This window comes from Halictus rubicundus, unplaced genomic scaffold, assembly GCF_050948215.1.
Source record: "Halictus rubicundus isolate RS-2024b unplaced genomic scaffold, iyHalRubi1_principal scaffold0590, whole genome shotgun sequence".
In the NCBI taxonomy this organism is placed as follows: domain Eukaryota; kingdom Metazoa; phylum Arthropoda; class Insecta; order Hymenoptera; family Halictidae; genus Halictus; species Halictus rubicundus.
In genome coordinates this window covers 22,909-38,097 of record NW_027489131.1, presented here as the reverse complement: position 1 = coordinate 38,097, position 15,189 = coordinate 22,909, and the positions used below count along the sequence as shown (strand labels likewise).

Genomic DNA, 15,189 nt, shown 5'->3' with positions numbered 1-15,189 from the left:
ACATCTTGACGATGTCCGTCGAGAATGCCACCCTGAAGAGGCGCCGTGGTGTGATGATCGCCCAGAGGTCGCTCTGCAGCTTCGGTCCAGGCAACAACTCGTCGTTGAGGGACCGGCCTGCGATCGACGCAGCTGAGGCGTTGAAGACCACGCGGATCTTCTTCTTCCCATCAATCTCCTTCCATACTGCATGGTGCGGGATGTAGGAACCAGGATCTCGTTCCTGGAGAGGGGCATCTGCGAGGTCCATGTGCCCCAGGCGGCTGTACTCCCGCATGAAGGCCACGTAGTGGTTCCTGAGCTGCTAATCCCGTGCTCGTCTGGTCTCGGCGCTGAGGAGCATCCTGAATTCCCGTCGGTGGTCGCTCCTCCTCCCCTAAAAGGTAAACGATCAACATACCGACCGGTATGATCCCGAAACGTCGTGTCCTTGAACAGCTGTTCACATTTCAGGTCCTCCGGTGACAGCGGCTGAGACGACGGTACTTCCTCGATCTCCCAGAACCGTCGAAGATCGGGTAACGGCTCCTGGCAGCTCACGTGGTGGACACGGGTCTTCCTTACGGACGAGGTCTCCTCTCCAACGGGACCGATCAGCGTCCATCCAAACGGTGTTCGCACTGCGACTGATGTTCCGGCCGGTCCGACCTTTCGCTCCCGGAACAAAAGTCCGCAAACGTCGGCACCGAGAAGCACATCCACGTGCGCCGGGTTGGCAAATTCCGGATCGGCCAATGGCAGTCCTTGGATGTGGGACCAGTACTGCAGCACCACCTGCTTTGAGGGCGTGGGGGCGACCAAGGATTTGGTCACCAATGTCTCCAGATCCATCTGGAACCCAGGATCAATCGGGGAACGGAGGCTTACCTGGACTTCGGACCGAGCAGTCCCCACGGCGGTACCCTGGTAGCCCGTCAACGATACCCGCACCGCCCTTTTCCGCAGCCGTAGCGTTTGAGCGGCCCACTCGCTGAGGAAGGACGTCTCAGAGCCAGAATCAAGGAGGGCTCGTACCAGGAGAGTCTGGCCGTCTGGAGCCTCGAGCTGGACCTTTGCAGTGGCTAGAGGGATCCCCTGGTGAGTCTTCACAGCGTGGATGGCGGCTATCTCGACCGACTCCGAAGGTGTTCGATCCTCGACGACGTAGGCGTCGTGGATCGTCGTGTGGTGCTGCTGTCCGCAGACCCAGCACCGATTGGTAGAGGGGCATTGAGATAGTCGGTGTCCAGTCGCGAGGCACGAAAGACAGAGCCCTTTGGACACGACCAAGTCACGACGTTTCTCAGCCGATAACCCTTTATAACGCTTGCAGGATCCCATGGCGTGGTTTCCCGAGCAGAGTGAGCACGTGCGACCGCCCTTCCCCTTCGACTTCGTTTCCTCCACCTTGACGGCCAGCAGGTGACGGCTGACTGAGGCAGACCCACCACGACTGGAGAAACTGTCCGATTTCGAGGGTTGAGGCGACTCTAACCTTCGCATGGACGTGAGAGCGGTTCTCCAGGAAGTCTTCCAGCGCCTGAAATTCCGGTACGGCGGTAGGATCGACGAGGGTGGCCTCCCACGCTAACCGAGTCGTCTCGTCCAGCTTCTCCGTTGGCAGGAAAACGAACCATTCGTCCCACTCCTCAACGGGCTTTCCAAGTGCCTCGAATGACTGCTGTATCTGTCGAAAGTCGTCGACGAGACTGTGCAGCTTCTCCGGTCAGGCACGACTTGAGGTAATTGAGCTTCGACACCTTCGACAAACGGGCCTTGTTATGGACAGCCGCTTTAAACTGGTCCCGAAAGCTTTCCCACTGGAGGAGGTCGCCAGAAAAGGTCGGCAGGAGAAGTCTCGGCAGCTTCGTGTCTGACTCCGTATCCGGAACTGCACCTGTTGTGTTCGCGCGCGGTCGGCGAGGACAAAGAAGTCCGTTAGCGCGTTCAAATGTACGGGACCGTTGGAGGTCTAGTTGCACCTGCAATTTGCCCAAAATCTAGGGTATTCGAAGCACGGTCGACTAACGGGTGACGGATCCCTTAGCTTCTCGACGCTGCGCTTTCGCATCTGCGGATTCTGAACACGTTATCGCAACGGCACGCACGAGGGTCGAGATCCCTTGTTTCCGCGCGTATATTCGACGAACGTGAACGAATTCGATCCGGCTCGAAGGACCAATGTTTTAGATATACGGGCATTTACAAAATGAAACGTTACCGATACTCTAAGGTAGATGTAAAAAGCGGGGTACCGACGAAACGATTACGTAAATCTACACATAGGTGAGAACTCCGAAATCGAATGTCGTTTGTGCGTGTCAATAGACGAACTGAACGATCAGCTGGGCGCGTCGATCCACCGCATCCGCTCCCCACGCCGCGACGGCGAGGCCCGAGCTGCTCGATCCACCCTGGAGCTCGCGGGGAGCGGTGGAACGGTGCGGGGCCGACGGCGCGCCGGGCTGATCGACAGATCGAAGTCATATTTATTACTAGTTAAAATACATACAGAGTTAACACTTGAAGTGATATTTACAATAAAGATTTATAATAAAGTAAAATCTCGAACAAACATAAAAACATAAATTGACAATAATGCTCGATTCTCCATCTGCTTACATTGTAGGGTGTTGGTCGGTCAACGATAATTTACTGTAATAGCGACCTTACAATCATCTTATACTTTTTGTCAAAATTTCACTTTCTATTTAAATTAGTTTGTTATTGAAACTCATTAGTAGTTTTAAATAGTACTTGAAATACTTTAAGTGATATTGAAATGTGGGAATATTACAATTTGGAATATACAGGGGGAGAGATGGAAAAAGATAGGAAGTGCAAGGTACAACATGTGGTACGGGAGGGTGAAGGGAGAAGGGTTACCAGGGTACCTGAAGAAGGGGTGGGGAGAGAACATGTGGCAAAGGGTGGCCAGGTACAGGTTGGGAAACGAGATGAGAGGTGGAAAGTATTGGTTGGAGGAGGAGAAGAAAGTATGTAGGGTATGTGGGTGGGAGGAGGAAACGTGGGAGCACGTGTGGGAAGTGTGTATGGGAGGGGCTGAGGGGTGAGGTTGGCAGGGGATGGTGGGGGAAGTATTAGGGGATGAAGGAGAAGGAGAGGAATGGATGAGGAAGGTGGATGATTGGAGGAAGAGCATGAATGGAAGAGGTATAGGAGAGGAAGTATAAGGAGAGAATGCATAGGAATGGAGCGAAAGAGAGAGCAGCCGGAAGAGGAGGTCCAGGAGGCGGGAGAAGGATGGGTGAGGTGTAGGGATGGGGGAGATCAGAGAAGCATGTGGGTGTGAGAGAGGGAAAAATAAGAACGCGGCGGATATTAGTGTAAGATCGCTCTCTCTCTCTCTCTCTCTCTCTCTCTCTCTCTCTCTCTCTCTTCTCTGTGTGGCGTGTTTTTAAGATAAGTTTAGTTAAGTTAGGGTAAGTTAGGATAAGTCTAAGGTTAAGATTAGGGTAAGAGCGAGCGAAAGCGGGAGATGTAACTAAAATTGTAACCCCGAGGGGAATCAATAAATGATATACATACAATTTGGAATATTTCGTCGTTAAATAGCCTAGCCGGACGAGGTAGTAAAAAATGCCCCATTCGATTTTTGGTCAACTTTTTCCAATTAATTGCATGCAAAAATTTTGAAAAAACCTGACGAATTGCGGTTATTGATATTCATATTTGAGAATTTCTACATACGTTGTAACGCGCGCGCCAGTCTCTGACGGCTCTGTCCTCGTTATAGCATTCCTACACGGCTCCGAAAATTATTCGAAGTCGAATAAACCGCCGAATAAAGACACAGATGAAAATGAACACTTTATTCAACGCTAAAGATGAATCGCTCAACCCAATAAAAAATTATCTTTATTCGTCGAATAAATTCATTACGCGTGGAATAGAGATAACATAATTATTTTTATTTGACGCGTAACAAATCATTTTTTTATCTTTTATTCGCAGTTTGAAATGTCTATTTCAATAAAAATTTGCCCATCTTTGCTTCTACAATTATATTATTTTATATTATATTAATTCATCCACGTGATTCTCTCTCAAACTCTATACTATTCGGAATAGTATGTTAAATAAACGCTACTCTGGTTTTCAACATATTTCTGTTCCCACAGATCGATTCTTCGAACAATTATCTATAAAAAAAGTGTAAGGAAATAATGCTTGTTCATGAAATATTTTTAAATTACAAATTAAGGTATCTCATATGAAATTTGAAGTAGAAATTGATTTTCCTAAAATTATGCTTTAATCGTTTCTTACGTAAAATATTTTTACGAATTTTTTGTCCTTGATATTAGTTTTACTTTCAATATTTTAAATCTTAAAAAGCAACACTAAAAAAAATATCTGTTTAATTCGAATACGGTCGTCGGAGAATGTAACATTTGATAATCGATATGGTTCCGTGATGATCCACCTTCTCACCAATGAGAATTTCCTTAGTGGCCTTCTGTATCGACGAGTTACCGTCGTTGGCCTTCTGTTTCTTACTCCAACCAAAATCTATCCTAGAGGGCAGTAGAAATCACCGTATTTTTCGAGCGACACATTCTCCCGTAAGGCTGGCAGTCTTTATATTGTTACGTCCCGCGGTTGGTTACGCGATGGTAAAGACGCTTCGCGATTTTACCGCGGAGAGACGCTTCAAAATTACAACCATTTGGCTCACTCGACTCGTACGTTCGAAGTCTAGCCGGGTCCACGGTTCCACGTAGATATGTAGATATGCTACTCACCAACAGTCCTGGACAGATTGCAAGAAACAGAGACAGATGGGGCAGCCGTGCTCCCTCGGATTGGCTACGGAGAATAGGTCGGTGTCCTTGTCCCTCTTAGGTCGATGGCTCTCTCTCTCTGAAGATGTTGGTCCTGATGCTGCGCGGCCGCGAGATGGTGCAGACGTTCGCCGAATGGATTGGATTGTTAGACACGAGAGGGCGAAACAACTGGCGTAAATAGTGGTTACAACCGGCGCGACGCGGCACTCTCTTGCGCGGGATTGGCGGGTAATAAATGGCAGGATTTGAATGGTTAACACTAAATATATATATTCAAAGAAGTAGTTGGAATACAAAGACTCTTAATACTAAATATTGGAACAGCTAGATATAATAAGAGGTAGTAACGTTTGAAATGGAAACGCGAGATGTTGACGCGACCAGGTCGCGGGTGAAAACCGACTTCCTCGGGAATTGTCCAGACCTCTTTCGCTCGGAGATCGCGTGGAGGGGCGCGTGACGTATTACGCGTCGTAGTCTGGCTCGCTAGAGCGCGGTGACGTAATGTCACGCATCTTGGCGCGCCTCGGAGATGGGGAATACGGGACTTGGAATTCTATGTGATGTAATGTAGTGGCTATCTATATATTATACAACTTATGACCTAACGCGACATCTAGTTATAACCAAACACAACATCCCGACGGCGCGACATCCATTCAGAAGCTAACGCAACATGTCGATAGGCGTGACATCTAGTTATAACCTAGCGCAGCAACACGTCGGCAGACGTGACAATATATATCTCGTCGGTGACACGGTTCTGTTCCAGGAAAGACGACACGGTTCTGTTCCAGGAAAGACGACACGGTTCTGTGCCATGATAAGGCTAAGCAGATGTCAGCACTATATCGGGAACGCCGAAAACCCGGGCGTGAGCACTCTCCTATCCTCTCTGATATGATCTATATCTTCATTATCGTGGCCACATTCACATATTGTATAATTTGTAGGGAGTATAGTTGACTCCCTAGTGCATCCGCTAGGCGACGCAGTGAGCGCCAATACATAATAGCAGAACTCAAGGTGTCTAGGGATTTTCCCCTAGACCACAGTCTCTTTGAATCTGCCGCCGAGAGCAGATGCGAATAAAGTTTCTCTTGTCAACACTCACGAGTCTAGTTTCTTTCCTTCATCGTAGGTCCAATACCTACACAAGCCATAATAAAATTTTCTGTGCCGATACGCGTAGCAGTGATTTCCATCCAGTTTCCGGTTTCCCGGCGGTAGTAGGCCTCAGTCTGGCAATCCACTAGACCGTAAACCTACACAACTGGTTTTCTTACGCCCTCTACGCTGACGAACGATAAATGTTGGAACTAGATCCACAAAAATGATCAAATCTGTTCAAATACAAATGATTGACCAGTTACGTCACCGACGAGATATATATATATAAAGACTGCCATCCCCCGTGTTAAACTGCGAGTCTCAAAGTGGGTCCCAGGTGGGAACTTTTATTCGTTATTCGAAATTTTTATTTAGATAAATATTTTGCCCAACTCTGGTCGGAGAATGTAACATTTGATAATCGATATGGGTCCGCGATGATTCACCTTCTCACCGATTAGAATTTCCTTAGTGGTCTTCTGCACCGACGAAATACCGTCGTTGGCCTTCTGTTTCTTACTCCAGCCAAAATCTATCCTAGAGGGCGGTAGAAATCACCGTATTTTTCGAGCGACACATTCTCCCGTAAGGCTGGCAGTCTTCCTAAATATCTGGTCGGTGTCCAGACAAAAAGATGATGCAGGTTCTGGTCCAGGCTAAAAATTAGTCTAGGGGGCAGCACTATACCGGGGACACTAAAATCCCGGGCATCAGCACTCTCATTTCATCTCTGCCGGCACTCTCATTTCATCTCTGCCGGACTCGGTCGACTAACCTCTTCTCCTCGGCAATCTCCTATTCCTGTCTCTTAGACAATTTCTCAAATTCTCAATAAAGTCTTTTTTGCCTTTCCCTATATTTTAAGTAAATATCTTCAGAGTCTCAAATAGCCGATCGCAGGTTAACAGTGCCTCAACAAGATCATTCATCGGACGCCTGGGCCCATGTGGCCCTAGGCTTGAGTGAAGCCATCATGACTTCCAAAAGTTCTACTCCCATGGGAACAAGCACGGCTGAATCTAACTCAAGTAATAAGAGAAAATCTGTAGACATGTTTCTCCCATCCCCTGGAATAGTAGGTAAGATTCAGGATAAAACGTCAGACTCTTCCTCTGCGAAGAGAAGACGCGAGCCTCCCATAGTCAATCTATATCCAACTTCACATAAAGGCCCGGCTTTTGTCTCCGCTATATTTGACAAAAATACGGTGAAAGAAAGGAATTCCCAGAATGCCCTTATGCTGGCCAAAGCTCTGAATAAAGTCAACCAAGGGGTAGAGGAAATCAGACCGGAAGGGTTTGGAAGGTTTTCAATCAAATTTAAATCATCTATTGAAGCAAACCAATTTATTAAAACTAACAAACCAGATCTTGAAGGGGTAAACACTTTTATACCCAAATTCAGGACTACCAGAAGAGGTATCATCAAAGGCTGGTCTACTGATTGCGAATTAGAAGACATAATTAATCATTCTGACTCTCCAGTTCCTATTCTGAATGCACGTAGGCTTAATAGGAGAATTAAAGACTCTCAAAACGGGAATTGGTCGTGGGTTCCAAGTGAGTCAGTCGTTCTTACCTTTGAGGGTACCGTATTACCAGACAATATCAAATTATACAACCTCATTCTCACACCGGTCGAGCTTTACATTGAACCTATCAAAATCTGCTATGGTTGCTTTCAATTTGGTCATACCAACAAATTCTGCCGGAGTCCAAAAATATGTAGAAATTGTGGGTCAGTAGGTCATAACCTATTGGATTGTCCAAATAAGGATTCGCCATCCTGCGTACACTGTAAGGAAAATCACCCTACTCTTCATCCAGACTGTACTGCCCTGAAATCTAAGAGAGAAATTAACACAAAAATGAATTTATTAAACATTAGCTTCTTCGAAGCCCGTCAACTAGTTTTGGGTAACTCCAGGATTTCTTCCAGATCTCAGTTTGCAGCGACCAAAGAAAACTTCCCCCCACTTAAAATTAAAAGTCAAGCAGATATCGTTAACTTAAAGTCAATTGGCGGTCAACAAAGCCCTTCTTCCTCTCCCTCCGTTTGGACTCAGTCCGCTCCCTCCATCTCCCCAATAAACTCCACCAGAAAACCCCCTAATCTATCCTCCAGTCTTCTCAATGCATCCAGATTATGCTCTTCAATGAAGGATTATTCATCCAAACCGATTCAATCCTCCTCTTCCCCCTCTGCACTTATCAATAAAAAATTGCCTAATTCTCCCTTATCCTCCTCCCTTCCTCCATCTTCACCCACACCTTCTAACTCGAACTCAACTCTCGATTTACAGCCTCCCCCAAACAGAAAAATCACTCAGGTCTCAATTAAACAATATAAGCCTTCTATATCGTTGAAAAAAACTAATATATCTTGATTTCTAAACATTTTATTATGGATAACCCCCTTAGAATCACACTTTGGAATTGTAGGAGCATTCTAAGTAAGAAAGTTGAGATCACTAGCTTAGCTGCTAGATCAGATATTATAGTATGTACAGAAACTTGGCTCAATCCACAATTAAAATTCTCTGTCGCAGGATTTAACATAGTCAGGAAGGATCGCCTTGTTGGCAAGGGAGGCGGCATTGCCATCCTCATTGCCAAAGACCTTAAGTACGATATTTTGAATTCTATTGTACATAACGACCCTCATACAGAAACCTGTTGTGTTCAGATTACGAACACTGAATGTAAGATAGTCTTAGCAGCATGTTACAGACCCCCTTTCGGTAGATTATCCACTGTCCACTGGGAATCCTTTGTCCAAAATATCAAAGACATTGGTCCGTTTTTAATAATGGGGGACTTCAATGCTCACCACCCAGAATGGAATTGCTCCAAAATAGATGGACCGGGCAGAAACCTTCTTCAAGCGATTGACAACCACAACATAGACATATTGAACTATAACCTATCCTCCCACTATGATATGCGTAACAACACCTCAAGCAATCTTGATCTTATACTGGCCCCTAGAAGTCTCTCAGATTCCCTGTTCATAGCACAGGAAGAAGATCCACTCGGTTCTGACCACTTTCCTCTTCTCATCAAACTTAAAACCTCTAGACACCTTTACTCCAAGTTAACCAACAGATTATCCTCCACAAGAACCGACTGGGAAAAATATAGTAACCTTATGGATAACCACATTGAGTCAGCTCTTCGTCAAGGAGAAACTTCAGTTCTTGAGAATTACACCTGGTTTTCAGAATGTATGAGAGACTCTATTCTCGAATGTTCCCCTCGCAGGAAGCATGTCCTCAACCACCTTCACAGGAATCCTGTCCCATGGTGGGACCCAGAATGTGACAAAGCGGTAAGACTGAGAAAGGCTCTTTTCAAAAAATGGAAACACCAGTCCTCCTCTCTGAATTGGGATAATTACAAAAGACAAGTAGCCATCACCAAGAAGCTCCTTCAAAAGAAAAAAAGAGATAATTTTAGAGACTTCGCTTCCAGCCTATCACATAGGACCTCTATATCTCATCTATGGAACCACATAAAGATTTTAAAAAACAAATGGACTCTTACGAGAAGCACAGAAGTTGTAGATTCAGATTTCATCAACCTTCAAAAACAGGTGGCTATAAATAAAATATCCCCGCCGTGGGTCCCTGTCAATCCTTCAATCAATCTGGTAGTCTCTCCTAATCAATTCTTGGACTCTCCTTTCAACTTAGTGGAATTCAACTGTGCAATAGAACGAGCCAACCCTAATTCATCTCCCGGTCTGGACGGATTAGATTATAAATCGATTAAATACCTTTCCACCAAATGTAGACTTTACCTGTTAGATATTTACAACGAAATCTTTCAATCAAAAAGGATACCAGAAGAATGGATCAGGAGCCAGATCCTGCTTATTAAAAAGTCAGATAATAAAAGTTTCCGACCCATTTCCCTGACATCTTGTATGTGCAAAATTATGGAAAGAATGATCAATAATAGATTACAGTGGTGGTGTGAAAGTACCAATCGGATACCTCATTCCCAATCTGGATTCAGGAAAGGACGATCATGCATTGACAACATCTTTAACCTTTCTGCTTACATTAGAACAGGATTTGCTCTCAAACAAGTTACATCGGCTGCATTCCTAGATATCTGTTCGGCTTATGACAACGTTCAATGGAATATTCTTTTGAAAAAACTCTGTGAAATAGGTATTCCTATTAATACTCTGAGCTTTATAGCCAATTGGTCTTACTGCCGTTTTGCTAGCTCTCCAAGCTTCCAAGGAGTGAGGACAATATACAAAGGCCTGCCACAAGGCGGGGTATTAAGCCCTTTGCTGTATAACCTTTACGTGGCCGATATATTTAAAGGTGTCCCTAAGGAAGTCCACATATCCCAGTTTGCTGATGACATCGCCCTTTACTTTCGTAACTATGCTTTAAATGATGCTAAAAGATCTATCGAAAAGGCTCTAAAAGAGGTTAACAGAAATTTAGTTAAAATAGGACTCGATCTTTCTTTAGAGAAAACCAACTTTATGGTTTTCAACAATAGAAATATGCCTATTGGCCGCACCCTTTTCCAAGTAGGTCAGCTCCTGATACCAGATTCAGACAATGTAAAGTTTTTGGGGATTCATCTAGATCCCAGGCTATCCTTCGAAACCCATATTCTCTATCTTCACAAAAGATGCTCCTCCACAATGAACATTATTAAATTTTTAAGAGGCGTTTGGTGGGGCGCCCACCCGGAAACTCTTATTCTTCTTTACAAGTCTCTAATCAGATCTAGACTTGATTACGCGGCTCATGTTTACTTCCCTAGCAATCTGTCATTGATCTCCAAACTTGAATCGATTCAGGCTCGCGCTATCAAACTGTCCCTGGGTCTCAGAATGTCATCTCCAACAAATGTTGTTCTATCTGAATCCAAAATTCCTTATCTTCAAAACAGAGCTTCATACCTAGGAAAATCCCATCTAACGAAAATCATTTCCAATGTCAACCACATCTCCAATAGATATATCAAAGATCTATTGGAGGCTATTTCCTTAGACCCTAACAATTCGGCCCTTGGAAAGTCTAAGATCCTCGTTAAATGCATATTAGAAACTCAAAATGTTAACGACATTTGTCACAAAGCTTCCAACTTTCCATGCATAACCTCATCTTATAATTCCACAACTTATCAAGCTCCGTGTGATCTCAACTTAGGTCGCATTTTACAAAGATCCCCAGCACCCAACACCGAATTCATTGAGTATATTGGAAATCATTATAACAATCACCTATGCATATTTACGGATGGATCCAAAGTGAAAGGTGGGATATCGACAGGAGCAGCAGTTGTCTGCCTGGAGAAACAGACATATCTCCCTATTAGTATTAATCCGACAGCTTCTGTCTTCACAGCAGAGTGTGCAGCTATTTCTCAGGCCATAGACATCTTTTACTATAGCGAAAGGCCATTAGCAATCTGCTCAGACTCTCTCAGTGCTATAATAAGTCTTCAGAGCCCCACTATGAGCTCTAAAACAAATTTTCATATCGTAGACATTAAACACAAAATTATTGATTTGGCCTCTGCACACCACAATGACAAACATGTTATATTTATCTGGATTCCCTCTCATTGTGGGATACAAGGGAATGAATTAGCTGACCAACTTGCTAAAGAGGCCACCAATAAGCCTCACTCACCCCTACACAAGATCCCCTACACAGATTTTAGAGATTTACATAAGGAAGATATGTGGAAAGAATTCTTGGCTCATCTTAGTTCAATATTTAATAACAAAGGTGTTCTTTATTGGCAAAAATTCTTCAAACCTCAAAAATCACCTTGGTATAGCGGTTACGATCTGCCAAGAGATTTTATAGTTCGATTTGGTAGAATGAGAACAAACCATGTTAATACCCGAGAATCTCTGGCGAGATTTAAGATGGTTCCTGATTCATCTTGTGAGTGTTCTCATCCCGTTCAAGATATTGACCATCTCTTATGGCATTGTCCCCTGCGTTCTAAAGGAAGACAGGAAATGATTCAAAGTTTGATATCCATCGTCAATACCAATCCCGTTTCGATCGATATCTTCCTTAATAATGTAAATATAAAAGCCTTGTATATAATCAGAGACTTCTGTATGATTAACAATATCAATGTTTAACAGAGAGGATGTATTAGTTAGTATCTCTGAGTTAGTCTTTTTATAGTTGTTAATTTTTAACATGTTTGTTAGTTAGTAAGAGTATGTTTTTACAAATGCGGATGTATGTATGTGTTTTCGTGCGCTTATGGATGTACTCAGTTTTGCATTATAATATATGAATTATTTGATTAGATGTAGAAGTGACATTTCCAATTTTATAATTAATTAGTCTTAGGTCAATATTTTTTGAATGTATGCGGAATAATTGTTGTATGAGAGGCGTATTGTCTGTTACTTATTATCAGCACTAATTTCTTTATGTATGTCCGCTGATAGGCCAGAACTGGCCTAATGCGTAATAAATAAAAAAAAAATTTCATCTCTGCCGGTACCAGAGAGAGCTGTAACACGCTGAGCAGGATCAGAGCCAATCATTACAACTTAGCAAGTTCCCTAGCTAGGAAAAATTATATAAATTATACAACATGTGAATATGGCCACGATAATGAAGTTATAGATCATATCATATAGAGTTGTCCTATTTACACAGGGAAAAAGAGGAAAGTTAATGAGAACCTTTGCTAAAAAGGATATAGAACTAGAAGAGGAAGTTATTAGTATATTAAAAAAGATAGACGAGTCCATTTTGAGGGCAATAGCAGTATTTTTAACACAAATAGACAGAGCAATCTAAACGTACCTCTAGAGAAGAGAAAACGAAAATTGGAGTACAAGTATTATTTCTTAGTTCAGAGCATTTGTTATATTTCTATATATTTTATATATGTTTGGGTAGATGCGCGGATTATTGGTGTTGAATATTGATTATATAATGGATAAAATAAGGTGAAAGGAGTATATTGCACATGTATTTACATTTATAATATATAAGTAATTAGATTAACAATAATATGTAAGGACCGTTTTTTGTAGTGGGCAGATAGAGCTCCGGCTCTCCAACGCCATCTTTGTAGGATATATATAAAGGGAAGAATAAACCATAAACCATAAACCATTGTTATGTTGGTGCATATAAGATGACCAAATTTAGAATAAAGCTCTTAGTTATTAATATCTTCAATTCATATGTCAACGAGAAAATCGGTCGAATTTTACTTAACATTTGTTAAAAATGTGGGGATCTTTGCGCCACAAGATAAAATCCCCTAGGCACGCGCTTAAGGCTTTTCGAATTTTATTAGTGTCCGGGTACCGGTACCAAAGAGGTGGTCTCATCGGCGTTGAAGAAAGCCGAAGGACGCTAACGTCGCGAACACAACATAAAGTCAAAACGAAAGAATATTTGTATTTTCTACTGGAACTTTGTGAAAAGTCTTATAAATATATGAATTACCAACATTACTACGATAGAAGAAATGATTCATACGTAATACATTTTTGGAATTTTAAAGGGATAAGTGAAGACGAAATCAAGAAAATGTTTTCCGTTTATGGCTCCGCGACTATAAAGGGTTCAGGTGGTCAATTTGGTTTCTATTTTATACGATATAAAAATTTAGAAGACACCTTAAATTGCCTAAATGGCTTCAAGGGTCATAAGAGCATTAAGATATTACCACATAAAAACAAAATTAACAACAAACCTAAGAACAAGAAACATACCAATAATAAATGGAAACCTGGGAAAGTAAAACTAATCAATCTCTCGAATTCTGAAGAAGCAATTCGAAGCAAATGAAAATTTATGATAATGTGGTCAGTAAAATAGGCAGTGGTTGTGACAACTCTATTGGATCAAGGTCAACGAAGATAGTACAGATGAACAAAAGAAGGTCTGAAATTTCGATCAGCTCTGAAATTGCTGACCAGACTACAAAGACATTAGAGAGTGCATTTGAGGAAGATGAAATTCCTTCCTTGGTCCACAGAAATAAAAAAACCATTATTCCAGCTCAAGAAGTGATTATAGCCAATATCGATACCAGTGTAGAGCTAAAGGAGATATTAACTCTTTTCAATGATTATCGTCCGATCGCCAAACTTTCATCAAGTGAGTACCATACTCTGGAATTAGGTACATTCATGCTTATTTCACGACAGTCAGTGATGCATTAGCAATCAAAAAGAAAGGTGATAAGTATCTCTTGCATGAACATATTCTTATTGTTCTGAGACCAGAGATGTTGATAAAGGAAGCAATTTATATGTAAATGGTTACATTAAGCTTCACGGTTAAATTATATTTCTTTAACTGTGAAGGACATTCTCAATTGTATTAAATGTATTGTGAAATTACATGGCATGTTTTTAAACTTATACAAGAAATGTGTAATTTGTGAAGTGTTGTGTCAATTCATGTATTAAATTATAATTCATGACTTTTTAAATTACAAATTGAATAGCTTGAAGCGTTCTCTATGACAAAACAAACACCTACGCAAGTGATCAATATACCCTAACCAAAGTACTATGGTAAATGTCCCAGTGGCTGACCATGTACCGGCAGAGGTGAAATGAGAGTGCTCGCGCCCGAGATTTTAGTGTCCCCGGTATAGTGCTGCCCCCTAAACTAATTTTTAGCCTGGACCAGAACCTGCATCATCTTTTTAGCCTGGACACCGACCAGATATTTAGAAAGACTGCCAGCCTTACGGGAGAATGTGTCGCTCGAAAAATACGGTGATTTCTACTGCCCTCTAGGATAGATTTTGGTTGGAGTAAGAAACAGAAGGCCAACGACGGTAACTCGTCGATACAGAAGGCCACTAAGGAAATTCTCATTGGTGAGAAGGTGGATCATCACGGAACCATATCGATTATCAAATGTTACATTCTCCGACGAACGTATTCGAATTAAACAGATATTTCTTTTAGTGTTGCTTTTTAAGATTTAAAATATTGAAAGTAAAACTAATATCAAGGACAAAAAATTCGTAAAAAATTTTTACGTAAGAAATTATTAAAGCATAATTTTAGGAAAATCAATTTCTACTTCTTTCATATGAGATACCTTAATTTGTAATTTAAAAATGTTTCCTGAACAAGCATTATTTCCTTACACTTTTTTTATAGATAATTGTTCCAAGGATCGATCTGTGGGAACAGAAATATGTTGAAAACCAGAGTAGCGTTTATTTAACGTACTATTCCGAATAGTATAGAGTTTGAGAGAGAATCACGTGGATGAATTAATATAATATAAAATAATATAATTGTA

General features: G+C 42.2%; 1 long non-coding RNA gene across 1 annotated transcript; it reads right to left on the bottom strand.

Annotated features, from left to right (window-relative positions):
• Window positions 1-9,909: 9,909 nt before the first annotated feature.
• LOC143364488 (uncharacterized) lies at window positions 9,910-12,118 on the bottom strand. The gene is made up of 3 exons (XR_013084151.1): window positions 11,454-12,118; window positions 11,151-11,391; window positions 9,910-10,841 (listed from the first exon to the last, which is right to left on the bottom strand). It is a non-coding gene; the product is annotated as an uncharacterized LOC143364488 (long non-coding RNA).
• Window positions 12,119-15,189: the final 3,071 nt, after the last annotated feature.